Source organism: Acinonyx jubatus, chromosome B1 (genome assembly GCF_027475565.1).
Source record: "Acinonyx jubatus isolate Ajub_Pintada_27869175 chromosome B1, VMU_Ajub_asm_v1.0, whole genome shotgun sequence".
In the NCBI taxonomy this organism is placed as follows: Eukaryota; Metazoa; Chordata; class Mammalia; order Carnivora; family Felidae; genus Acinonyx; species Acinonyx jubatus.
In genome coordinates, this window is record NC_069382.1 from 17,755,179 (window position 1) to 17,781,372 (window position 26,194).

At 37.1% G+C, this 26,194-nt stretch overlaps 1 long non-coding RNA gene and 1 other non-coding gene across 2 annotated transcripts in view; both read right to left on the reverse strand.

The window, feature by feature from the left end:
- LOC128314334 (uncharacterized) overlaps positions 1 to 26,194 on the reverse strand; it is a 443,125-nt gene that overhangs the window by 220,730 nt on the left and 196,201 nt on the right. The gene's annotated exons all lie outside the window — the stretch shown is intronic.
- On the reverse strand, positions 23,506 to 23,613 carry LOC113604728 (U6 spliceosomal RNA). Its single transcript, XR_003426750.1, has one exon. It is a non-coding gene; the product is annotated as a U6 spliceosomal RNA (small nuclear RNA).

Sequence of the window (26,194 nt, forward strand, 5' to 3'; positions counted from 1 at the left end):
ATTGGCCTGTAATTCTCCTTTTTAGTGGGGTTTTTGTCTGGTTTTGGAATCAAGGTAATCTAGCCTTGTAGAAGGACTTTGGAAGTTTTCCTTCAATTTTTATTTTTTGGAACACTTAAAGTAGAACAGGGATTAACTCTTCTTTAAATGTATGCCAGAGGGTGCCTGGGTGCTCAATCAGATAAGCATCTGACTTTGGCTCAGGTCACAATCTCACAGTTCGTGAGTTTGAGTCCCACATCAGTTGAGCTCACCCCACCTTGGGTGAGCATGGGCCCCACAACAGGGGAGCTCGAGCCCCACTTTGGGTGAAAATGAACGCTGCTTCAGGTGGGCCCCGCCTTATCTTTCTCTCCCTCTCTCTCTCTCTCTCTCTCTGACCCTCATGGGATTCTCTCCGTCTCTCTCTCTCTCTCTCTCTCCCTCACTCAATGCACTCACCCTCTCTCTAAAAAATAAAAAATAAAAATAAATATTTGGCAGAATTCCCCTGGGAAGCCATCTGGCCCCGGACTTTTGTTTGTTGGGAGATTTTTGATTATCAATTCAAATTCTTTGCTGGTTATACGTCTCTTCAAATTTTCTATTTCTTACTGTTTCAGTTTGGGTAGTTTGTGAATTTCTAGAAATTTGTCCATTTTTTCCAGATTGCCCAGTTTGTTGGCATATATTTTTTCATAATACTCTCTTAGGATTGTTTGTTTTTCTGTGGTGTTGTGATCTCTCCTCTTTTAGCTATGATTTTATTTGGGTCCTTTCTCTTCTTTTTGATAAGAATGGCTAGGGATTTATCAATTTTGTTAATTCTTTCAAAGAACCAATTCTTAGTTTCATTGATCTGTTCTATTGTTTTTTGTTGTTTGTTTCTATATCATTGATGTCTGCTCTAATCTTTATTATTTCCTTTCTGCTGGCTTCAGACTTTATTTACTGTTCCTTTCCTAGCTCCTTAAGGTGTAAAGTTAGGTTGTGTATTTTAGACTTTTCTTGCTTCCTGAGGTAGGACTATACTGTAATATACTTCCCTCTTTGGTCTGCTTTTGCTGCATCCCAAAGGAATTGGACTGTTGTGTTTTCATTTTCATTTGCTTCCATGTATTTTTTAATTTCTTCTTTAATGCCTTGTTTAACTCATTCATTCTTTAGTAGGATGTTCTTTAATCTCCATGTATTTGTGGTCTTTCTACATTTTTTCTTGTGGTTGACTTCAAGTTTCATAGCATTGTAGATATGAAAATATGTATGGTATGGTATTAATCTTTGTGCACTTGTTGGGGGCTGATTTGTAATTCAGTATGTGATTTATTCAGGAGAATGTTCCATGTGCACCTGAAAAGAAGATATATTCTGCTGATTTAGAATAAAATGTTCTGAATATATCTGTTAAGTCCATTCAGTCCAGTGTGTCATTCAAAGCCATTGTTTCCTTGTTGATTTTCTACTTAGATAATCTGTCCATTGCTGTAAGCAGAGTGTTAAAGCCCCCCACTATTATGGTATTATTATCAATGAGTTTATTTTTGTTATTAATTGATATATATATTTGGGTGCTTTCATGATGGGGGCATAAATATTTATAACTGTTAGATTTCCTGATGGATAGAACCTGTACCTACAATGTAATGCCCTCTTCATCTCTTGTTACAGTGGTTTAAATTGGTTTAAATCTAGTTTGTGTGGACATTATACTCTATGTGGAAAACCCAAAAGACTCCACGAAAAAACTGCTAGAACTGATACATGAATTCAGCAAAGTCACAGGATATAAAATCAATGTATAGAAATCGGTTGCATTTAAAAAAAAATTAACATTTATTTATTATATTTGAGAGAGAGACAGAGCATGAGCAGGGAAGGGCAGAAAAAGAGGGAAATACAGAATTTGAAGCAGGCTCCAGGCTCTGAGATGTCAGCACAGAGCCTGAAATGGGGCTCAAACCCACAAACCAGGAGATCATGACCTGAGCTGAAGTCAGATGCTTAACCAACTGAGCCACCCAAATGCCCCTCGGTTGCCTTTCTATAAACTAATAATGAGGCATCAGAAAGAGAAATAAAGGAATTGAGCCAACTTAAAATTGCACCTAACCAAAGAGATGAAAAATCTACATACTGCAATATAGAAATCTTATGAAAGAAATTGTGAAAGACACAGAAGAATGTGAAAACATTCCATGCTCATGGACTGGAAGAACAAATGTTGTTAAAATGTCAATACTACCCAAAGCAATCTACATATTTAATGCAATCTCTATCAAAATAACACCAGTATTCTTCACAGAGCAAGAGAAACAATCTTAAAATTTGTATGGAACCAGAAAAGACCCCATATGGCCAAAGCAATCCTAAAAAAGAAAACCAAAGGTGGAGATATCACCATTCCAGACTTCAAGCCATATTACAAAGCCATAATCATCAAGACAGTATGGTACCGGCACAAAAACAGACACACAGATCAATGGAACAGAATAGAAAACCCAGAAATGGACCCATAAATGTATGACCAACTAATTTTTGAGAAAGCAATAAGGAATACCCAATGGAATGAAGACAGTCTTTTCAGCAAATGGTGCTGGGAGAACTGGACAGTAACAGGCAGAAGAATGAACCTGAACCACTTTCTTACAACATACACGAAATAAACTCAAAATGAGTGAAAGACCTAAACATAAGACAGGAAGCCATCAAAATCCTAGATGATAAAACAGGCAGCAATCTCTTTGACCTCAGCCACAGAAACATCTTACTTGACATGTCTTCCCAGAGGCAAGGGAAACAAAAGCAAAAATGAACTACTGGGACCTCATCAAGATAAAAAGCTCCTGCACAGCAAAGGAAACAATCAGCAAAACTAAAAGGCAACTGACAGAATAGAAGAATTTATTTGCAAATGATCTATCAGATAAAGAGTTAGTACCCAAAGTCTATAAAGAACTTATCAAACTCAACACCCATAATCCAGTGAAGAAATGGCCAGAAGACATGAATAGACACTTCTCCAAAGAAGACATACAGATGGCTAACAGACACATGAAAAAATGCTCAACATCACTCTTCATCAGGGAAGTACAAATCAAAACCACACTGAGATACCACCTCACACCAGTCAGAATGACCAACATTAACAACTCAGGCAACAACAGATGCTTGCAAGGATGTGGAGAAAGGGGAACCCTTTTTCACTGCTGGTGGGAATGCAAACCAGTACAGCCACTCTGGAAAACAGAATGGAGATTTCTCAAAAAATTAAAAATAGAACTACCCAATGACCCAGAAATGGCACTACTAGGTATTTATCCAAAGGATACAGGAGGGCTGATTTGAAGGGGCACATTCAACAATATTTGTTGCTGCACTATAGACAATAGCCAAAGTATGGAAAGAGCCCACATGTCCAATAATTGATGAATGAATAAAGAAGATGTAGTATATGTATATAATGGAATATTACTCAGTGATCAAAAAGTAAGAAATCTTGCCATTTGCAACAACATGGATGGGACTAGATTGTATTATGCTAAGCGAAATAAGTCAGTCAGAAAAAGACAAATATCATATGATTTAACTCATATGTGGAATTTAAGAAACAAAACATATGACCATAAGGGAAGGGAAGCAAAAATAATATAAAAACAAAGAGGGAGACAAACCTTAAGAGACTCTTAAATACAGAGAACAAACTGAGGTTGCTGGCAGGGTTTTGTGTGGGAGGATAGGCTAAATGGGTGAGGGGCATTAAGGAGGACACTTGTTGGGATGAGCACTAGGTGTTATATGTAAGTGATGAATCACTAAATTCTATTCTTTATATCATTATTACACTATATGTTAACTAACTTGGCTTTAAATTTTAAAATAAATAAAATAAAATAAAATAAAATAAAATAAAATAAAATAAAATAAAATAAAATAAAATAAAATAAAACCTATTTTGTCTGATATTAAGTATGGCTACTCTGGCTTTCTTTTGGCATTTATCAGCATGATAGATGGTTCTCCATCCCTTCACTTTCAATCTGCAGGTGTCTTTAGGTCTAAAACGAGTCTCTTGTAGGCAGCACATACATGGATCTTGTTGTTGTTGTATTTTTATCCATTCTGATACCCTATGTCTTTTGATTGTAGCATTTAGCCCATTTACATTCAGAATGATTACTGAAAGATAGGAATTAAGTTCCATTGTGTTACCTGGAAAGTTGATGTTTCTAATGATGTTCTCTTCCTTTCTAGTCTTTGCCGCTCTTGATCTTTTTTCTCCAAAGAGTCCTTTAATATTTCTTGCAGGGCTGGTGTAGTGGTCACAACCTCCACTAGTTTTTGTTTGTCTAAGAAACTATCTCTCTTTCTATTCTGAGGACAAGCTTGCTGGATAAAGAATTCTTGGCTGTATATTTTTCCCAGTCAGCACATTGAATATATCCTGCCACTCTCTTCTGGCTTGCCAAGTCTCTGTAGACAGATATGCTGCACACTTGATCTGTCTTCCCTTGTAGGTTAAGAACTGTTTTCCCTTGCTGTTTTCAGGATTCTTTCCTTTTCTGTGTATTTTGTGAATTTGACTATGACATATCTTGGTGATGGTGGCTTTTGTTGAATTTAACAGGAGTTCTGCATAGTTCTTGGATTTTAATGTCTTTTTCCTTCCCCAGATGAAGGAAGTTTTCAGCTATACTTTGCTCAGATAAACCTTCTTCTTGTTTTTCTTTCTCCTCTTCTTCTGCTATTTGTATGATACATATGTTTTTACACTTTAAGGAGTTGCCGTGTTCCCTAAGTCTGCATTTGTCATCCAAAACCCTTCTTTCCCTTTTATTTCCAGCTTCACTATTTTCCATAATTTTTTTCCATTATCACTGTTTCATCCATCCTGTTGTCATAGCATATATTCAGTTTTGCATCTAGGTTTAAGCATTTTTTATTTGGGCCTGACTCGTTTTAGTTCTCTTATCTCTGGAAAGAGGGATTCTCTACTGTCTTCTATTCATTTAAGTCCAGTATTGTTTTAAATTCTGGTTCAGACATCTTACTTGTATCTGTATTAATTAAACCCCTGGCCATGACTTTTCCTGTTCTTTCTTTCAGGATGAATTCCTCTGTCTTCTCATTTTGTCTGGGTCACTGTTTTGTGTGTGTGTGTTTGTGTGTGTGTGTGTGTGTGTGTGTGTGTGTGTGTGTATGTGTGTGATTGTTAGAAAAGCCTGTTGTGTTCCTATTCTTGAGAGTAATGGTTATATTAAGAAAAGGTCCAAAAAAAAAAAAAAAAAAAGGAAACTAGATCCTATTTCTTGTAGCGTTGAAGCTTTCCAGCTTGGTGCATTTGAGGGGTTTGTGCTGGTCTTCTGAGGAAGAAGCCTGCTACTCTGATTCTCAGGCATATTCCCCGTACTGGAGATGCATGTGTAGGGCACAGGTGGGGGGTGGGGGGGAGGGGGGTGCTTGGTGGAGGCAGCTCCAGCCTCCACTGGGTGGCGCTGTTTTGCTCCCTAAAGTCTGTCAGTACTGATGGGTGGGGATAAAAACGGTGTCATTCCCTCTCTTGTCCCGAGCAGGAAGCTGGTGCCTGGCACTCTTCAGGAAGCCCTCAAAGAAGAGCAAATAATCATCTCTCTTATGTCCCTGGCTTCTACCAGATCCCCGCCTTCACCCTCCCCTGCATCAGAGCTGTCTGCCTGCCAGGTGGCCCAGCACTCCTCAGGTGCATGGCGGGGTTTCAAAACCCAGAAGTTTAGAGATCTGCATAGGGTGGACCCATGCTGATCCTCTGGGGGAGGGTCTTACTGCAGTGTGGCTCGCCCTGGCTTGTCCCAGAAATCGGTGGTGTGACCACGCGGCGATTTGGAGTTTATGGTAAAGCTTAGGTAAAAGCTAGCACCAAAGCTCACCACCCTTAGCTGGTGTCTTTGTTTCTATGCTAGGGAACAAGACAGCATGCTGCCTGTTCTTATGCCCCCAGAGAGGCTGTGCTGCCACTACCAAATGCACTCAAGCAGGGGAACTGCTTCTCCCGTGTGACCCAGGGGACACACGCTGCCTGCCCCCAGGTGTCTGCCTTCCCTCCAGACACCAGAACATAGCCAAGCCCTTCAGACACAACCCCGGTGATGGCATGGACCTCTGAAACTTCAGACTCTGCACTCTGCTGTTTATACAAACTTGTAGTATTTAGCCCCTCTCCCTTTCCCAGTCAATGGTTTTGGGGAACAGTGTCTTTGTTTTTGTTTTTTAATTCCCTGTGTGTTTTCACTCTTTCTCTTTCTTTTTCTCTTGCTTCTCTCTCTGAGGCTCCCTCCCCTTTGCAGCACCCACAGCTGTTCTCTCCCCCAAATCAACTCTGCAGCTCCCACATTCCACAATGCTTTTTTCTACCCGTAGTTGTACAGTTCTGCTCTCTCAGTCCTGAGATGAATTTCTTGAGTGTTCAAAATGATTTGATATTTACCTCACAGTGTTTGAGGGACAAGGCAAGCCAAGAGTCCCCCTACTCCTCTGTCATCTTCTAATCTGAAGAAATGTAATGTAATACCTGTATACAACTACCTTATAAAATTCAAAGGCTGTTTTTAATCATTGCTTTAAGTAAAACCCTACTTTCTGAGAAACTTAGTTAACATTTCCTTCTAATTAAAAAAATAAATAAATAAAACTTTCCTTTTTTTCCCAAGAAATATACCTGATAATGTTTTGCCTCTATCATACAAAAAGACATTTTTTTAATACTCGAAGGACATCTAGAAAAATATTTTAACATTTCCAATAAAAGGCTAATAGTTAAAACACATCCTATTTCTGTGAATTGTAAAGTTCTCTCTCAGTGTACATGAGAGGTCTTGCAGCCAAAATAATCAATTCCTTATAATGTATATTTCCAGTTCACCAATATATTTTCCTTATACTTTATCTTTTATGATGTGTTTTCTGCTTTCAAATTAAGCAATTTGTTATGCTGGTTCATTAAATGGGCTTTAGAATCCAACACCTGAATTTGAGCCCCATTTCTTTACTGACCAGATAGGGTACTTGGGCACTTCACTTGACCTCACTGAACCCAGATTTTCCTATCTGTGGAGAAAGGGCAACAGTAAATGAAGCATTGTGCTCAGCCTCTAACACAGAGTAAGGGCTGAATAAATGATACGCATCATTAGTATGTGTTTGCTCAACAGAGAGTATGCCCACTGAGTGATGTCATTTTTTGAAAAGTATTATAGGATAGTTCATTCCATATGGCTTCTAAAATCTCCCAGCTGATTGAATAATATTAAAAATTCATTTCTCATTAATAATTTCAGTCTCAAAATGTAAGTTTTTTTTTCTTTGCCCCTCACTTAAAGAAGTATCATTCAAACTTAACATACAAGGAAATCTTTGAGGAAGCATAGGCAGAACTTTACCCCCATGTCTGAAAAATAACCTTTTTATTAAGACATTTGTACTTTTTTTGCCTGATTTCATTTATATTTAATGATCTTAAATAATACAAGAAAATTAACTATGGAGACAATAGTGAAACTATGAGCTGTGGGGTAGATGAGCAAGAATAGGCTTGCAGTGGGTAGAAATATAAGAACTAATTCCTTAACTCATGTGAAATAAAGCCAAATTGTAGATTCTGAGAAGCAATATTTTGGAGTACTCTGCAGGAAGACATGGTTCCTACCACCAAAGAAACACGTGCAACTACGATTTGTTCTCATAGGCCTTTATCTCTCTGCCCCAAATCCTCTAGCTGACTTCTCCTTGAAACACTCTTCTCCTCAAATAACCTGATTCTCATTCGATTCAATTCAATTCTAATTCCTTCAGTCTTCTTCTATGACATGTATTTTCTGGTTCATTTTTGGATTCTGTTTTATTCCCATCCTACATAGGTCTATTTTCAGCCTCCTCATGTCCCTCTATATTCTCCCCATTATGGTTACTTTTACATTTATAACTTCCATTTCTTTCTGAAATGCCTCAACCACTACATCATTTCTGTTTGTTCCCAATTAGGTATTTGGTGACACCTAGATTCAAGGGATGCTAGGAAATGCCTCCTGCAGAAAGGAGCCCACGGAGGACTCGGAAGGATTTTCTTTTGAAGAGAAGCCAATCCAGTGGCTAGTCTTTATTGGAAAGAAGAAACTTTATAGCACTAAGTCAGTGCAGGGGTTTGGTGGCCCAACTGGCAGAGTACCCTCTTGGAATGTGTTCCATAGGCAGGCAATCGCTGCAAGTCACTTTTGTGCAGGCAGAACCAGATGGCCGACTGAAGTTCTCTCGAACAGATGCGGTCAACTATTTGCTTGTCGGTGATAGTGGGGCCTAAATTAGGGTCTTCCTTGGTGTCTGAAGTTTCCTCTAAGGCTAGCATATTGAAAAGGTCCAATTCGCTCTATGCAGCCATCATGACCTCTTTCCCCAGTCCAGTGGGCCGGTGGTCATCAGCAGGAACATCACCTCCAGATGCCATCAAGCCTACTACAGTAACGGGATCGGGACTGTGGGCCCCCAGGGCCTGACCAGCCAGCATTCTAGCTCAGCAAAAAAACTTTGAATGGCTTTGTTTTTAAAGGAAAACAGAGTGAATGCAGTCTGCTGACGACTAGCTCCCCTCAACACAGCAGGAAAGAATATAAGATCCAAGCCCACTGGCCCAGCATCAGGATAGCTGTGCAACGTCCTGCTTTGGACTAGTACCAGAGTTTCTATGAACAGGGCTTTTGTTTTCGTTTTAGGCCTCATGACTCGCCTTGGTTCTCAGCACCCCTTGTGCTGAGGCTGCAGCCCTACTAGACCCTCTCTTTTCTTCCAGACTAAATCAGTATGCAGGCCCTTGACTGGGTCCCTGCTACCTGCTTTTAGCCTCTTTATTTACCTGTTCTCCCCCAAACTGCATGAAACCCATCTCCTACCAGATGCCAAGTGCCCTAACTCTGTGCTCCCTTGTTTGCTGATACATCTGTAACAGCAACTGTGCATTTTCTAGGGCTTCTTTTTTTTTAATGCACTTATAGAGGTCATTTAATTTTATTTTTTAATTTATGTTTCATTTTGCATTTTTTAAACATACAGTTCTCAGTTCTATGAGCTACAGAACAACTTCCTAGGAACTCTTTAGTGTTGCTCTTCATGCTGTTCCTTACCTTAGCCCCTGGCAAAGCTGATCTGTTCTCTGCCCCTATAGTTTTGTCTTTTCTAGAATTTCATATAAGTGGAATCATATGGCATGTAACACTTAGCATAACATATTTGAGGTTCATTCATGTTTTTGCATCCATGTTATGCATAAGTGGTTTGTTCCTACTTATTGATAAATGCATCTCATTGTATGATTGTACCATTGGTTATTTATCTGTTCACCAGTTAAATGACATTTGGGTTTCCAGTTTTCAGTGATAACAAATAAAGGCTGCTATAAATTCATGTTATACATTTTTGTGGGAATACACATTTTTATCTCACTGGAATAAGGACCCAGAAGCGGGTTTTCTGGGTCATATAGACAGTGTGTATTTAATTTTTATGGTAAACTGCTAAACTGTTCCAAAATGATGGCATTATTTTGCATTTCTGCCAATAACATGAGAGTTCTAGCTGATCCACATTCTCACCAAGGTTTTGGTATTGTCTGATATTTTATTTTGTTTTTAGTCTAAAAGATGTGGCTGTAGTATCTTTACGCCTCTTCTTATCCTCTCTTAACTGTCTCTACTGTCCTATGAGTTTACCTGGTAACTATGCAGCCTTATCTCAGGTTCTGAACTTCATATCTATTTAAGTGATTAGGTTAACAGATATTTACTGAAGGCCAACTGTGTGTCAGGTACTGTTCCTGGTGTTATGATTCAGTGATGAACCTGACAGATTTAAATTCCCTGACCTTATAGACCAAAATTCTTTTCACAAATACAAGCACAATGAACTGAATATAAAGACAGATATATAAATTAAAAACTGAAATTATTCCAGAATTTGCACTAGCCAACATAATAGCCATTAGCAACCCAGGTAGCTACTACAGGAAATGTGACCAGTACTGGCTGAATGAGCCATAAGTATAAAATACTCACCAAATTCTGAAAAGGTAAAGTGATAAGAAGAGTATGAAATATCTCACTTACAATTTTTATATTGATTACACCTTTAAATGGTAATGATTTTGATCTACTGAGTTAAATAATATTAAAATTATTTTTTCCTGTTTCTTTTATATTTTTTTGATGTGACTACTAAAAAATTTAAATTATGTACTTCTGTGGTTCACATTATATTTTTATTGGATAGCACCATTCTGGAGAGTTAGATGTAATACTAAGGACACAAACAGGTTAATATTACAGACAGTGACTGAAGTAGGATTTAGAGAATACTTGAAATAAAATGGTGAGAAAAAACTTTCTGAGGAAATGAGATTTGAAGTCTAACCTGGATGATGTGAAGGAAGCAGGCACGTGTCAGTCTTGGGGGAGTGTTGGAAGCAGAAGAAACAGTACAAGCAAGACCCAGAAAGAGCAATTACTCTGGGTGTTTGAAGAATGGAGAGAAGCCAGTGTGGCTGGGAGGGAATGAGAGAAGCCAGAGTGGTCTGCAGAACTCAGACCCTGGGTCTCAGAATGTGGTTAAGAAACACGGGTTGGACACTGACCTAGCACCTACACTCAGGAAACTACTGAAAAAACAGTCTCCTATTTGAAGTTTCTACCTTTATTCTCTACTGCCTCTAGTTATTAGTAGGGACTACCTACCATTCACTGGGCTCCTACTATGTGCCAGGTACTGACAATTTGAAGCACTTGGTGGTCTTGCTTCACCCAGAACTCAGGGTTCTGTTCTGGGCTCCTTCTTCCACTGGCAGAGATTTCCCTCCCTCCTTCATCCTCTGGGATTCTACATTCCTGGGCCCTTTGTCATATAATATCCCCATCTCTATCAACCAGGACCAGGCCATGAAAATCAGAAACTTTAGTCTTTTTTTTTTATGTTTATTTATTTTTGACAGAGAGAGAGAGAGAGAGAGAGAGAGAGAGAGAGAGCGAGCATGAGCCGGGGAGGGGCAGAGAGAGAGGGAGACACAGAATCCGAAACAGGCTCCAGGCTCTGAGCTGTCAGCACAGAGACTGATGCGGGGCTCGAACTCATGGACCGTGAGATCATGACCTGAGCTGAAGTCGGACGCTCAGTCAGACGCTCAACCGACTGAACCATCCAGGAGCCCCAGAAACTTTAGTTTTAATAAGTTTTTGCTCTTACTTTTATCCTACTTGATATATAGGATAGATACAATTTTGATATTATGTATCTATTTATTTCGGAGACCTAAGTTTCATGGGATAAGATACACATACTTTTCACAGTCTGACATCTTTGTAATCAAGATGCTTATTCCAATCAATGTCCGCCAATAGTTGTCTTTGTCAGCACATAAGCATATTTGGTCATGGTGGTTCATTTGCCATGATTTCAATTGAGTTATGTGTATTAGTGGATTGTTACTATACATATGTTGAGTTTAGTTATCATTGAAAATATCTTCAGAAAGACTGTACTACAATTTATCTTTGAAACAAAAAGTTACTGTGTTCACAGAAAAACATGAGAACACAAGGGGGATAAATTTGATATGAGTAAAAAAAAACTTACACATTGGAGGAACAACCAAAATTCCATATTTTTTTGTAAATCAACAACAAAGAACTTTAAAGAATATATCTACAGGTAAATGAAGCTGTTACTACATTTTAGCATGTACCTACAAGCAAACCCAAGACTTCTAACAGGAAAAAAATTACAGTTGAAGGCAGAAGACATTGCTAAATCCCAATGGCAATAACAGAACACTCTTGATACTATAGTGAGCAATATCATGTAGAAAAACATGGACACCAAGTGACAATGGTTTTTAGAAAAGTCACAATGTAAAGAAGTTAGGAATACCTTCTCATTTTATCTTGCTTATTGCATTTGTTTTTAATCCACAAAAATCATATAGGATAAAAAATCTTGTCTAAATCTAAAGGAACTCTTTCATAAGTATAGAGCTGTCAAAATCTATGTGATTTAAAAATATATTTCATAAATTATTTGGCAGCATTTTATCTTTTTAGTAGTACAGAAAATAACGGTACATTTTTCAATCAATGATAGATATATGTTAATACAATTCATGCCAAAATGTCAAATGAGTCTGGAGCCATTTGGATATTTTCCAGGGATCAAGTGTGGATAATTAGGTCCCTTCTCCTGAACTCCCATGGCCAGGAGGCTAGTAACACAGCAGAAGAAATGTAGAACAAAAGGAGGATTTCCCACAGGCACCCATTTGCCCCACACCATTATCCCAAGGTCAAACATATAATTCAGTGATTTTCAATGTGCTGATAATGTCTCTAAACCCAGGAGCCATGAAAATGGGAGAACTGAAGTCACAATGACTTGGGGCTACTGAAGGTATTGGTTGATAAAAGCTAACAAATGCTAAACACTTTTAAATATCCAGGACAGTTCTGCATCATGAGGAACTGTCCCACCCAAAATACCAATAATGTTCCCGTTGAGCTGTTATTTGTTGGCAGAGCTTACTTTATAAGCTCAATCCTTCACCTATCCAGAAATATTCCAGATGTTTGTCATGGGACTGACATAGCTGAGCTGTTGATTTAGGCTTAGAGAGGAAATTCTTGATGGTACCCTATCAAATTAAGCTTCAGTGTTTCCTCACCCCACCCATGCCACTCAGAGATATCCTAAGATTCTGTCAATGAGACTGGTCTGTTCCTTTCTTCAAATACCCCAAATACTCCAAATACAATTACCAAAGGTAGAAGAGAATAGGCAGAGATTTGGTCACAATGAGTGTTATTTATACATATTATTTCTAATCTCTACTGCCACCTTGGAAGAACGATTTTACTTGAACATTCAGGTGGCCAGGGCCCGTGCATACAATGGTGGCCCTTTGGGTGAGAAGATGCTTCACAAAGTGCTATATGTGTTTCGTGAGAGTCATATGCTCAGATCTCTGATTTTGTTAGCACATTAAAAATAATTTGGTCTTTCAAGAATTGACTCACATAAGTTATGCTTGATGAGGCTTATTCTACCTAAACGTCAGATTATTCTGGTCAACAGAGAACTACATTCTCTTCATGGAGGCAACCTAAGCATAAAGTCACCTGATCAGATTGACTTGACATTCCTTCAAGATCAATGTCATTTTGTAGGATAATCCCACTGTCAAGAATGTATTTCTATTTCACCTCTTGAAAATCCGATCTAATCCTTCAAGGCAAAATTCAAATGCCTCTCTTGAGGCTTATTACTTGATTTGCTCTCCCTGAACACCTAGTGTATGCTATTATCCCCTTCTTTGTCATTTAGTACAGAATATGGTACATCTAGTCACTTAAAATACCTCATTTTCTCTACTAAATTGTAAGATCCTTGAGTACAACAGCCATAATCATACATGCAAAGAACCTAGGGTAACAGGTATTCAAAACCACCTCTCAAATAGTAAGGATCCTGGCTTTATAGATGAATATACTTGGGAGATGTAATAGTAAGCTTGAGTCAAATTAAGTAGGCTATTAAATGGTGGCATTAAAAGTGAATTCTGACCTGGGCTTCAATCATAACTCTAGATCAGTAGATTATGAATCAGGAGTAAGTTTAGTACACAAGGGACATTAAGTAACATCTAAAGACATCTCTGATTGTCAAAAATGGGAGTGGAGTCAATAGAAGGATGCTACTGACAGCTGATGGTGGAGGCCAGGGATACTGTAAATATCCCACAATGAAGAAGACAGCCGCCCCTCCATCCCCAACAACAAAGAAATATCAGCCCAAAATGTCAGTAGTGCTGAGACTGAAAAATCCCACTCTAAATCTATCAAATCAGTTGTTTTTTCCGTGTTTCCCATGCCCTTGCTAAGCTTTGGGATTTATGGAGTTCACTGAATGTATACCCTTTTTAGATAATCTCAGAGTTCCTGGAAAGCCATCATCTTCTTTATAATCATCATCAATATCATCACTGACAGCAATAAAATGACAGCGAAACTCAATAGCAGCAATACTTTAACAAGATTAAATTTTGAGGCAGTTCAAGGGATTTGGCAGAAACCAGAACAGGGCCTTCACCCCTGAAGTCTAAGGATAAGAACCATGTGTCTGCTAATACTGTAACTATTCATTACTAGGTTAGGGAGAGATTTCCAGGGCAATTTCTATTATTTCCATTATTTCAAATCTTTCCATCAAAGTACCTCTTACACCCTGCCTTCAAAGATGAAACTGGAGATAAACTATGTTAGAGAATCAAAATTTTTTCTTTATAGGCAAATATATTTGGAGAATCAAATTCTCTGCCTTGCCTGTATCATAATTTATGTATCTTATAAACTGTCAAGAAATTTCTATTTAATCAAGTTTTATTTCTCGCTATTATGCCTTAAAGTTATTTACTTATTTATTTGTTTGTTTGTTTATTTGTTTATTTTTATGTTTATTTATTTTGAGAGACAGAGAGAGCATGTGAGCAGGGATGGGGGAAGGGAAAGAGAGGGAGAGAAAGAATCCCAAGCAGGCTCCACACTGTCTCAGGAACTGTGAGATCATGACCTGACCTGAAACCAAGAGTCAGATGCTTAACCAATGGAGCCACCCAGGTGCACCCCTAATGCCATTTTCTTGTTTAGTTTTATGGAACTTTATCCTGCCCTGCTTGCAGATTTAGATTTAGGAATCTAGATTTACAAATAAATAAAAATTTTTGTGACTTTCTTTTACTGAGGGGAAATAATCAAGCTTTCTTACCACAGCACCCCATCATCCATTCCTTTTTAGATACTCCCAGTTTATTCATTTGTCATCTCTCATAATTCTTCATGTTTCTTTTAACCTCTAAAGCCCATGGCCTACACCATACACACTTGCACTCACACACACACACACACACACACCCTCACACACTCCTCTCTTCATGGCTGACACACACAAATAAAAAATGGAAGAAATAGAGACCAAAATACTTTATGCAATGAAGAAAGTTCAACTGCATTCTAGAATAATAAATAAGGGAGCTGTGGACTCAGACTTTTTTATTTGTTTTAGCTCAGTGATGGTGAGTGTAAGAAACTGAAAGCTGCCAGGCCCAGAAGATTTCACTAATGAATTCTAACAAACATTTAAGAAGAAATAATACCAATTCTCCACAATCTGTTCCAGAAAATAGAAGCAGAAGGAACACTTCCTAAGGCCAGCATTATCCCAATCACAAAACCAGACAGACATTAAAGATAGAAAAACCAGGGGCCAATATTTCTCATGAGCATACATGGAAAAATTCTCAAGAATACTAGAAATTGAGCCCAAGAATGTATAAAAAGAATTATACATAACAATCATACCTGGGATCTATTCCAGGTATACAAGACTGGTTCAACATTTGAAAATCAATTAATGGAATCCATTATATCAACAGACTAAAGAAGTCAGAGATGTAGTAATATACATGATGAAGAGGAGGAGGAAGTGGAGGAGGATGGCTTTTTCAGGAACTCTGAGACTATGTATTTTTTTTCTAATGTAGACCCCATGCCCAGCATGGAGCTCAACAGGGCTCGAACTCATGACCCTGAGATCAAGACCTAAGCTGAGATCAACAGTTGAACGCTTAACCAACTGAGTCACTCAGGCACCACAGGAACTCCGAAACTATCTAAAAGAACATATCCTTCCAGTGAACTCCATGTATCACTAAGTTTGGCTAGTTCATGGGAAACAAGAAAAAAAAAATCAATGACTTAACAGACTTAGAGATAAACTTGGGAGTCCACCCAGACTCCACATTTAACACACAATATAATATCTCACGTAATTTGACTTAACCTTACTTTGCAAGGGTAAATAACAAAATACAACAGACATGTCTATTCCATGAAACTGTATAAGCACCGTGACTGTACTTCACGAAATCACCTTAAAAGTCAAAATTCAATCCAAGCCAATATCTTTTGCTTAACATACTGCAGAAATGTCTCCGGTTTTGGATTTAAGTGACACAGTATTAAAATCATGAGGTTTTTCATTAAAATGTGAGAAAACAATCTATATGCAAAGCTATGTTTAGGGTATGTGAGGTAGGGCTGAATTTTAAAAAGTCAACTTTTATAAACTAAAATAAAATTTGAAATTCACTGGGCTGAAATATACTAAATATCCTATATCTTGATGGGGAGAGAACAAAAGGGCCATAATGCAGTTTTATATATATTGCTCTCATTTTGAAAATAATTCCATTAGAAAAATAAAACATAATATTCTAAATGTAAACCTAAGTCCCAAATACCACCACTGAACTTAAATGAAAGCTCTCTATCTATCATTGGGTAGACAGAGTTTCTGCTTGAAGGTTCATCTTTTTCATCTTGTACTAAAGCAAACCTTTTATATACTACTGTATATTCCCCATGGTCTTCTACTTCTCTGCATTTACCTCCTTTTTTGAGTGCATACTGCATTTCCATATACTAAAATACTGTCTTACATACTACTGCTTGAACTAAATTTGGCTTTTACACAAAGTTACATGGAAAATATACTAAGATAGTCGTGAATGGTACAGAAACTACAACCATTTGTCATTTGCCAAGCTATGTTTACACAGTGGCAGAGAAGAAATAGGAAGTAACTTTTTCTTATAACTTGCTTTGTGGGTTTAGCATTACTAGCACAAGGGATTTTCCCCAGATCCTTAATAAGTTAAATACAAATTGCAATAATGTCCTTTTCCAAAACTTATCCTGCTATGTATTATTATTTATATAAGCAACGGCCCCATTTGAAGATAAAGGGAAAGGTCAAGGCAGTTAAGTGACAGTATTTCAGTTTACTACAATAAATTATATACCTGTCAAGTCTCCAGGTTACAAAACTGCATCACTATGGAAGTTTTCAACTTTTTAAACTCTTCTCCCATTTGACTTATAAAAAAAAAAATATATATATATATATATATATATATGTGTAATTATTTTTCCCATCTGATGAATCCCTTTTGTGATTTCTTAGTTAAAAATATCAAATTTAGGGGTGCCTGGGTGGCTCAGTTGGTTAAGCATCCGACTTCGGCTCACGTCATGATCTTGCAGTTTGTGAGTTCGAGCCCCACCTTGGGCTCTGTGCTGACAGCTCAGAGCCTGGAGCCTGCTTCAGATTCTGTGTCTCCCTCTCTCTCTGCCCTTCCCCTGCTCACTCTCTCTCTCTCTCTCAAAAATAAATGAACATTAAAAAAAATTTTTTAGACATATACAATTTAGAAACCATGTGTGGTTCCAAGGCAAAAGTATATGGCCACTATAAGTATTATAGTAATAATATGATCTTCCATTGAAGTGACCCTTAAAATAAAAACATCATATTCTAAAATATTCATCAAAGATCCACTAAGTGTTAGAAACTGAGCACTTAAAATACGTATCAAACTTCCAACCAGGTCCCTTGGGAGCTTATCATCCAGTTAAGGGTGGGAAGATAAAGAGTAATAATAATAGTAATGATGGTAACAACAGAACTAATTATATGCATTATAATACTTATATAATACAACCTAGTACATTAATATATATTGATTACTATACTCCAGGCATACGTCTAAGCATTTTACATATATTAACTCATTTAATACTTAAAACAACCCTACAGAATGGGTATAATTATTATGATTATTTTCATTTTATAGATAAGGAAATTGAGGACAAATGGAAGAAACAGCAGAGATAGAATATGAACCCTCTCTCCCTCTCTCTCTGCCCTTCTCCTGCTCATGCTTGCTCTCTCTCTCTCTCTCTCAAAATAAACATTAAAAAAGTTTAAAATAAATAATAATCTTTAAATATAAAGAAACAGGTACATTAAAAGTAAAAGGATGGAGAATGTATACCATGTGAACATTAATAATAAGAAAGGTGAATTGACTCTGTTGATGAAGTATATGTCAGGACAAGAGATATTACCAGGAATAAAGGAGGACATTTCCTGATGCTCTTCAATTCATCAAGAACATGTTAAAATCCTAAATGTGTATATCACTACTAATTCAGTTTAAAGCAGAAGCAAAACAGACTAAAATGACATATTTAGAAATTCACAATTTTAGTTAGAGATTTTAGCCCTTCTTTCTTAATAAGTGATAGGACAGATAGAGATATATTCAGACGTCATACAGAAATGTGAGTCACATTACTAAACAATGTGATTTAACTGACTGATGTTTATATGACAGATGCCCAACACCAAGAAAGATCTTGCTGAACCATAAAACAAGCCTCAACTAACTGAAAAGTTCTGAAAAACTGTAGAACATGTTCTCCAACCGCAATAGGATTAAATTAAAATTTTGAACATTTGGAAATTGAGTAATATTCTTCTAAATAATCCACAGGCAAAGTAGAGAACACAAGGGAAATTAGAAAATATTTTTAACTGATTTGTTTAAATTAAAAAAAAATTGAGAACAGTAAAATAAAAATTTACAAATAAAGAAAAAATAATGAAACCAAAAGCTAATTCTTTGAAGTAAAAAAATTGATAAAGTTCTAATTATAATACTCTAGAAAGCAAGTAGACCCAAATTATCAACATCAGCAATAAAGGAGGGACATTATGATGCATCTTATAGATTTTAAAGGACTATAAGGAATTACTATGAAAAATGTGATGACAATAACTTTGACAGTTTGGATGAAATGAACATAATCTTTAAACAATTCTACTAAAGCTATACAAGAAAAAAATTAAAAATCTAAATAACCTGATTTTGGCTAAAGGAATTTAGTCTGTAATTTAAATCTTCACACAACAGGGGGGCCTGGGTGGCTCAGTCGGTTAAGCGTCCGACTTCGGCTCAGGTCATGATCTCACGGTCCGTGGGTTCAAGCCCCGCGTCAGGGTCTGTGCTGACAGCTCAGAGCCTGGAGCCTGTTTTGGATTCTGTGTCTCCCTCTTTCTCTGACCCTCCCTGTTCATGCTCTCTCTCTGTCTCAAAAATAAATAAATGTTAAAACAAAAATTTTAAAAATAAATAAATAAATAAATCTTCACACAACAAAAACTCTGAACCCAAACGGCCTTGCTTGTAAATTCTTCAAAATGTCTATGAAGAACATACTAATCTCACATAAACTCTTTCAGAAGACTTGGGAAGAGGAAATGCTGTCCATATCATTTTATGGGACCGACATTATTCTGATACTAAAATGAGATAAAACATTATTTCAAGAAAGAAAACTATGGACCATTATCTCTCACGAACACAGAAGTAAAAATCCTCAAAAAAATTCGCAAGTAATATCCAAAAATATGCAAAAAAACAGTTAATTCTCCACGCTCAAGTGAGTTTATCTCAGGAATGATTAAACCTGCTACAGAAATTCAGTACAAGTCACCTTATCACAATAAAGTCTCCTAACCGGCTCTGCCACTCCTCAGGCGCTATTTCAACTCACCTTCTTCTCCAGCATTTACACACACACACACACACGCTTCCCAATCTATTACAGAAATTAGTGAGAATAAAGGAGAAAAGAATCACTGGAGTCATAGTTATTGGCCTGGGATGGGGTTGTGCTATGGATTTTCTTTCACTTCCCAAAGCCAAGTGAGAATTCCAAGAGATTCACTAAGGGATATTTCATGGAATAACAATAATAACCTTTTCTGATGAGACTGTGAATATCATGACTTAAATAAATAATACAAAAAGAACACTGCTTTCTATAATATCTGTCTTCCATAAGGCCCTTTGGTTAGCACCTGTGATGGGCATGAAGAGACAAAGCAACTAAGACAGGACTAAACTAGCAAAGGCTGGAATCATTTGAAGTGTGAAGCGTGAGAATAAGGGAATGACTTTATGAAAACAGAGATGAAGACAACAATCTGAAGCTGTATGAGGAAAGGGCAAAAGCAAAAAAGAAATGGTAATGGTTGAAAGATCATATTTTAGAGGAAAGACATGACAGATAAAGCTCATTCAGGGATTTCCTTCTCTTCCTTCTGTAAAATTTGCATTGTTCACTAATGCAGGGAGATGTGTACACAAGGACACATACGGTTGACCCTTGAACAACACGAATTTGAACTGCATGGGTCCACTAATACGTGGATTCTTCTACAAATACAGTAAAATACTGCAAAAGTATTTTCTTTACGGTTTTTTTAAAATTCTTTTTAAAAATTTCTTTGATTGTTTACTTATTTTTGAGACAGAGAGTCAGAGCATGAGCTGGGGAGGGGCAGAGAGAGAGGGAGACACAGAATCCTAAGCAGGCTCCAGGCTCTGAGCTGTCAGCACAGAGCCCAATGAGGAGCTCGAACTCACGAACAGCAAGATCATGACCTGAGCCGAAGTCGGACGGTCAACCGACTGACCCATCCAGGTGCCGTGTGATTTTCTTAATATCATTTTCTTTCCTCTAGCTTACTTTATTCTTTTTCTTTGCACGTGTGACAGTGCTCTTTTGATTTTAATTTTATTATCATTATTTTTTTAATGTTTATTTATCTTTGAAAAAGACGAAGAGACAGAATGCAAGCAGGGAAGGGGCGGAAAGAGGGAGACACAGAATCTAAAGCAGATTCCAGGCTCCAAACTGTCAGCATGGAGCCGGATTCAGGGCTCAAACTCCAGAGCTGTGAGATCATGACTTGAGCCAAAGTCAGATGCTAAACTGACTGAGCCACCCAGGCATCCCTCTAGCTTACTTTATTCTAAGAATACATTGGGGCGCCTGGGGTGGCTCAGTCGGTTGAGTGTCCAACTTCAGCTCAGGTCATGATCTCACGGCTCGTGAGTTCAAGCCCCGCATCGGGCTCTATGCTGATAGCTTGGAGCCTGCTTCAGATTCTGTGTCTCCCTCTCTCTCTGCCCCTCCCCCGCTCATGCTTTCTCTCTCTCTCTCTCTCTCTCTCTCTCTCTCTCAAAAATAAACATTCAAAAATAATTTAAAAATAAAAAAAGAGAATACAGTATATAATACGTATATCATACAAAATACGTGTTAATCATTCCTTTATGTTACAGGTAAGGCTTCTGGTCAACAACAGGCTATTAGTAGTTCAGTTTTGAGGAGTTATACATGGATTTTTGACTATGTGGTGGTCAGCAACCAACCCTTGTGTTGTTCAAGGGTAAACTGTATACCTTTTCTTTTGCTCAACAATTCTGGAAGTCTAGGATAAAGTCATATTATTTTGTCCCCTGATTGTGACCCTCAATAAACATTCATTGAATGAAGTACACCCTAACGATGACACCAGCTCTTCCTCCAAATCTGGTCACAGCTGGAGAGTAATTATTTGCGGCTCAGTGCAAATGTTCCTCCTCAGTAATGCTATAGAAAACAGCTGCATCTTCCCTACATACTTTCTATAATAGCACTTATTTAATCATTTTCACATAATCACCATCTGAAGTTATTTGTTCATGTACTTAGTTATTTGTCCACTGTCTTTCCCCCCATTGCCATGTAAACATTATGATAGTGGGGACTTGTATGCTTTCTCACTGCTCTATTCCTAGCCTTTACAACAGTGCCTGGTACATTACAGGTGAACACCATACAGTTGTTGAATGTAGGAAAGGATAAAGGAATAGATTCAGTGGATATTTTGAAAACATTGTGGCCTCTATTCAGAGAGGTTCTTAACATGCAAATTAAGACATACGAGGTGGTATCTCTAGGAGGAGGTACCTGAATCAAAAAATCAGTATTCCTTCTGGAATTCTAATCTAATATTTCAGTTTTAGACCTAAGTACTTAATTTGCATACCAATTACAAAAAACAGAATTAATAATTACAAAAGATACTTATTATTCAAATTTTGTTGCAAAGAAACAGTATACTTTAAAAGTTAAAAAATGAGAAACTAAATTATATCTTGATTTGAAAGACAGAATTTCAGCCAGTTTGTGTCTCTATCAATAATGAAGCAGGCCACTCTCACTGGTTTCACATCTTGCTAACAAAGAAGGTAAGCAGGGAGGACTCCAGCTTATCTACTAGTCCTAAACGGAAGTCAAGGTGTTCTGGCTTGTGTCCAGAAACTTTATCAAGATCCTACTTATAAAGGATGGGTTCAACTCAAAGTCACAGACAATCCTGTTTGGCCTCCAGCCATGGTCTCCACCTGAAATAAACACTGAGATTCAGAACCACTTGAAAAGAGCCCTTCAGAAATTTCCTTTGCCCCGCCATGTCTCCTTCCATGCTTGTCTGCACCTTAACCACCACGGCACCTATTTTAACTGAATGGTTCTTCAAATGATAAAGTAGAATACCAGCTTATAATAAGAAGGTCTTTGCCCATGGGCCCTTCTGTTCGCAGAGAATGGAAGACTAACTGAGCTGATCAATATTATAGTCTTAAGCGTGTGAGAAATGGACAATATAATGCTGCTAACTGGCATCATTCTAAGTGCTAAGTAATAGGAAGAATGTATGTCTGCCATCAATTATGAACAGGAATTCATACTGTGCAGCCTACTATTCAAAGCCACAGTAACTTTATTTTTATAAAGCTGTAAATCATGATTTTATTTCAGAAAAGGGATTTTTGACTAGCTTTAGAAAGAACAGGACACAATGTGAAAGTGGACGTTTAATAAATACTTCTTTCTGCACTGCACACAGGGAACAGGTAATAAATGCTGTTGTCTGACTTGATAATGGTGATGCTTTACACAGTGGAGAGACAATTAATGAATGTTCTTTGATTGATGAAGACACAAGCAGTACAAACATGGATGTTTCTTTGTCAGTTTTCACCCAAATAGTTCTGAACAAAAGCAAAATGTGCTTCAGCCACAGAAGGAACCTAAGACGCTGAAATATTAGAATCTTTCCGGTTGTTATGTGTTTCATCTTAATAATAGATATTTACATATTATTTATTATACACGAGGGACAGCTGTTCTAAGTGCTATAGACACATTAAGTTGCTTAATCCTCAAAGCCACCCTAATGATGCTGATGCTGATAATAATAATAATAACAACAACAACAACAACAATAGGGATGCCTGGGTGGTTCAGTCAATTAAGCCTCCGACTTCAGCTCAGGTCATGATCTCACAGTCCGTGAGTTCAAGCCCATGTTGGGCTCTGTGCTACCAGCTCAGAGTCTGGAGCCTACTTCAGATTCTGTTTCTGCCTCTCTCTGCCCCTCCCCTGCTCACAATCTGTCTCTGTCTCTCTCAAAAATAAAATTTAAAAAATTTAAAAAATTTAAAAAATAATAATTCACTATGATGTTTCCTGCTTTTATAGATGAAAAACAAAAAGCACAGAGAGGTATCTTGCTCAGGGTTACAGGAGTTTTCACTTTGGGCCAATACATAAGAGTACTGCAGTGAACATTCATTTACGAATACACACACACATGCTGAGGGAACATATTTTCTGTTGGGTGTATTTTAGATGTGAAATTACTGGGTTATGGGACATACCTATGGCCATTTTTTTTTTTATGGAATGCTTCACGAATTTGCGTGTCATCCTTGCGCAAAGGGCCATGCTAATCTTCTCTGTATCGTTCCAATTTTAGTATATGTGCTGCCGAAGCGAGCACGGCCATTTTTAATACATATTGCTAGATGATCTTCCTAAGTGATACTGTCTGAGAATTTTAGTCGTGCCACATTCTTACCAACACTTGATACTGTCTGTATTTTTCATTTTAGACATTCTGGTTAAGTATACAGTGAAATGTCAAGTGGTTTTAATTTGAATTTCTCTGATGAGTAATGAAGTGTTGATGCATTTATTGGTCATTTGAACATTCTTTTTCTCTAAGTGCCAGTTAAGTGCTTTGCCCAGTTTTGTCAGTTCTCTCAAAACTCATCTGTACGTTCCACAAAATCCCACTTTACATCTTAGCAATATGTATATGTGTGTATATAAATTAACAAGAAAACTGCAGAAATCATATGGAAATGCAAGCATTCAAGCAGAATCAAGGACATTTTACATTAGCAGATGTAATTATAAAGTTAGAGTAATTAGCTCGTTGTGGAATAGGCTACTGGTTAGACAGACCAATAGAGAAGAATAGGGAATGTGTACTTATGACAAAAGTGACAGCGGGGATTTCAATAAATAGTTCTGGTTCAGGATGGAGGAGATGAGGGAGCAAGGAAAAAAAAAAGGCAACTTTTAATGGAAAAATCTTTATCAATAGTAGAAACTGATTACAATGAGATCTTACTTTTTTTAAATAAATAATGTGAATAAATTTTGCAAACAACAAAGCACTGGGTAGGTAATACTTGTTACTATTATTCAAAAGAGGAGGAGACCACTGTAATAAAATTTAGCATCAGACAGAGACCTACTAGGTTTCCTCTACTTTTTTCCTGTCCTTTTGTCCCTTAAAACTGTATTTTCAGAACATAGTCTAGTACAGAAGATATGAATTTGACTTCCTAAAGCAAATCTCGGCAGAAAAGGCACACCATTCTGCTATTCCACCTGATCTAAACTCATCACTGAATTTCAACAGCTCCTTGGAAAGTTTCAGAATCTCTGCCTATAATGGAGACCAAACATATTTTAGAAAACCATTCTTGATTTCCCTAATGAAGGACATTTGGAATATCTGAAATTTCCTTATCCTCTTGTTGAAATTAATTTGAAATGATGGAACTCTTTCAAAATCAGAGTAGTTATTTTTTAATAGTTCATTACTCATTAGGTCACCCGTAAAATTCAGCCCAATATGACTCAAAACTAGCACTGAAAACATTTGCAAATTGTATTTAACAGGTTCATGGTTCTCTAATGACCCCACCAAGGCCAAGTTAGCCAAAATGAGTGAATGCTTATTCCAATATATTCTCTCACTTTCCATTCTTGTTTCTTTTAAGGTAATCTGTTTTTAAACAGAGTTCTTACAATACACTTAGGAGTCTGCAAAATAAAAGTTTTCATGAATGAGAAAAGCCTGCAGTTGAAAGAAGCTTTTCTTTCAGAGGTGAAAACATGCAGGTCATGTGATTCACAAACCTTGCATCAATTTTGACAATAGTGTTACTCTCAATTAAATAACTACTAATTCCCTACGTGATGCTTCATGCTTCATTCCTTTCCATCTTTTTTTAAAAATGAATTTTAATTCACATGAGTTTTGCGGTAAAATACTTTCCCAGATGTATGTGCAGGAAATGATAAAAAGAGAGCTGAATCTACAGTTGGAAAGGGATATTCATGGCAGAGTCCAGAAAAAACCCAGACTGTATTCCTAAGGTGCAGAGAGGCAAATTCGTTGGACACTTTTTATTTACCACTCTGGATTGGATAACATTTCATCTATTTTGTGATATTTTTTTAATGCCAAGAAATACTAACTTGGATAACTTTGCCATCTTTATAAGAAGATAACTTTTTGAAACACATACAAATATTTTAAGTTATTGAATGAGACATTTTATTATGTATTTATGGCAACCACTCTACTTCCCTATGTGATTGCTAAATCTGTGTTCCATATAAATATGTATTAGGTAATTTGAACCATAGCTTTTTTTTAATTATTATATCAAGAAGGCTATTTATTTATATATTTAATTTATGTATGTAAGTATGTCTTTTGACCCTTTTCATCCATTTCTCTTTTATCTTAGCCACTGTAAATAATGCTGCAATGAATGTGGGAACGCAGATATCTTTTCAAGTTAGTGTTTTTGTTTTCTTTAAATAAATACCCAGAAGTCAAATGGCTGGATCACATGAGAGTTCTATTTTTAACTTTTTAAAGAACTGTTTTTCACAGCTGCACCAATTTACATTCCCAACAGCAATGCACAATGGTTGTCTTTTCTTCATATCCTCCTCAGCATTTGTTACTCTTGTCTTTTTGATAAAAGCAATGTTAACAGGTGTGAGGTGATATCTCATCATGGCTTTAATTTGCATTTCCCTGATGATTAGTGCTGTTGAGAATCTTTTCATATGCATGTTGGCCATTTGTATGTCTTCTCTGGAAAAGTGTCTATTTAGATCCTCTGCTCATTTTTTAATCCGGGACATTTGTTTTTTTGCCATTGAGTTGTGTGAGTTCTTTCTATATTTTGGACATTAGCCCCTTATCAGGTATCTGATTTCCAAATATTTTCTCCCATCCAGTAGATATTGTATTGATGTTTTGTTGTATT